Consider the following 2845-nt stretch of genomic DNA (forward strand, 5'->3'; position numbering starts at 1 on the left):
AAGACACTAATAACAATTAAAACATATTAAGGAAACTTACAAACTTTTTCACTTATAACTATTTCCGTCTGTAGAAACTACACTGGCAGCAGAAGTCACTGGCGTGGGTTTGCCATTATCAGTTCTTAGGAGTTTTTCTTAGTTTCACCTTCAGAGCTCCAGCGGGAAAAGCAGTCCAAGCTGGGGTGGTTTCTGTTGGGTCGATGTCCTCACTCGGGGGTTTCACAGGCCCTTTGACTCTCGAGATATGTGTCCACCCTTTCTCCAGGGTCCTGATTGCTGTATGTGTGGTAAGCAGGACTTGATATGGTCCTTCAAATCGAGGAGTAAGAGGAGCATTATTCCATGACTTGATTAAAACCCAGTCCCCAGGATTTTTGTTATGGGTGCTTACTCCTATGGGAGGGGTCTGAGGGAGGTATCCCTTTCTCCTAAGTTGTTCCAGTGTTTTCACAATGGTCTCTAAGTACTTTCGGGAGGCTTCTTCTCCCTCCACATATTGAGCAGTGCTATAAGGGGAGATTAGAAATGGGAGACCAAATAACATTTCATAGGGAGACACTCCAAGATCTGCTCTAGGGCGGGTTCTTATCTGTAGTAACGCAAGAGGAAGGCACTGTACCCAATCTAGGCCCGTTTCTAGAACCAGTTTTGTGAGGGTGGTTTTGATGGTCTTATTCATTCTCTCGACTCTGCCGGAGCTCTGGGGATGCCACGGGGTATGTAGCCTCCATCGAATGCCCAGAGCTTCAGTGATGTCATGTAGAATGCGTGCCGTGAAGTGTGGGCCCTGATCAGAATCAATGTTATTTATTAGCCCATATCGGGGGATGATGTTTTCAAGCAAAATTTTCACTACTGTCCCTGAGGTTTCATTACGAGTGGGGAAAACCTCAGGCCAGTGGGTCAGATGGTCTACGATTACTAAGAGATGTTTATGCCCCCTTGCTGGAGGCATTTCTGTAAAATCAATTTGGACATTTTGGAATGGCCTCTCGGCCAATTCTCTCCCACCCGATATGGGTTTTCTCATCGCCTTCTGATTAACTTTTTGGCACGTTACACAACCTCGAGTGATAGCTCTTGCAATATCATACACCCCTATACACACGTAATTTCTCAAGAAATGATCACAGAGCCCTTGGGTTCCCCAGTGGGTAAGTTGGTGCATTTCAGCCAGAAGTCTCCGAGCTAGGGCCTTACATATAAACTTTCTCCCATCTGGGAGAATCCACTCCCCTCGAGGCCCTTGTTGTAGATTTAGATCCTTCATAGCTTTTTGTTCCTGCTCAGTAAATATTAGTTTCTCCTGCAGGGTGTTCTCCTCCCTGTTTATTCTTGCCGCATCGGTTAACTTCAGGACTTTGACTGATTTCTCTGGGCCCTGAGCTGCTCTTTTTGCAGCCAAATCTGCTGCGCGGTTCCCCCTTACTTCTAGGGAATCACCCTTTTGATGCCCCTTCAAGTGTACCACTGCAATTTCTTTAGGCCCTAACAACGCTTCTAGGAGAGATTTGATAATTTCTCTATGGGCTAGGTCTTTTCCTTTAGAGTTCAGATAACCCCTCTCCTCCCAAATTTTTCCAAAGGTGTGGACTATACCAAAAGCGTACCGAGAATCGGTAAAGATGGTTCCGCACTTTTTGTCTAGGAGCTCCAATCCTCTTTTTAGGGCATACACTTCACATAACTGCGCCGACCAATGTGCTGGCAATTTCCCTTCCTCCAAGACCTCTAGATCTTTCCCATCAGATGCCCGTATGATCGCATATCCTGACATCCGTTCCCCATTCACAACCCTTGATGACCCATCACTAAAATATACCTCTCCCTGTTCCAGAGGAGTATCGCTCAAATCTGCCCTGACCTTTGTCTGCAGACTAATCGTTTCTACGCACTGATGTTCGAAGCCCGAGGCCGGTTCTCCTGACAAAAACTGGGCCGGGTTTGTTAACTTGGTGGTCGTTAGTTCCAGGTGATCTGAGCTCATTAGCATGATTTCATATTTTAGGATCTGGGCATCTGAGAGCCACTTATGTGCCCCTTGGCTAAGGGTCCCCTTGATGTCATGGGGAGTATATACCCTAATTCTCCCTTGGAATGTTAGTTTGTTAGCTTCCTCTACCATAAGGGCTGTGGCCGCAACGGCCTGAAGGCAAGTGGGCCATCCCCGAGCTACGGGATCTAAGAGCTTGGACAAATAGGCAATGGGCTTTTTGAAACCGGCCCACTCCTGAGCCAATACTCCATGTGCTACCCCTTCCTCTATATTGGTAAATAGATGGAATTCTTTCTTTAGATCTGGCAGTCCCAGAACCGGTGCCGAAATAAGTGCCTGCTTGAGCCCCTCTAACCTCCAATTATCTCCTTCAGTCCACTTCACTGGGTCCGGGAGAACTAGCTTCTCATACAAGAATTTAACCTTCTGGGTGTAGCCGTCTATCCATAATTTACAGTAGCCAAATAGACCTAATAATTTCCTAATGTCTCTTTTTGTTTTCGGGGCTGGAAGGGATATAATTCCTGATATCCTTTCAGGATTCAGCCTCTTGTAACCCGGTCCAATCATGTGTCCCAAATATATTACCTGGGGTTCCATAAACTGTAATTTACTCCTTGATACTTTTAGTCCAATTTCTCCCAAATAATTTAATAGCTTTATGCTAGTTCTTCGGACCTGCTCTTGATCTTCTCCAGAGACCAGAAGATCATCTACATATTGTAGTATCTGTACTCCTCCCTCTGGGGCAAATGCCTCCAATATCTTCTCTAAAGTCTGCCCAAAAAGGTTAGGGGACTCGCAGAAGCCCTGCGGCAACCGAGTCCATCTCAACCTCATTCTCCT

This window comes from Lonchura striata, chromosome 20 (genome assembly GCF_050655825.1).
Source record: "Lonchura striata isolate lonStrDom1 chromosome 20, ASM5065582v1, whole genome shotgun sequence".
Lineage (NCBI taxonomy): Eukaryota > Metazoa > Chordata > Aves > Passeriformes > Estrildidae > Lonchura > Lonchura striata.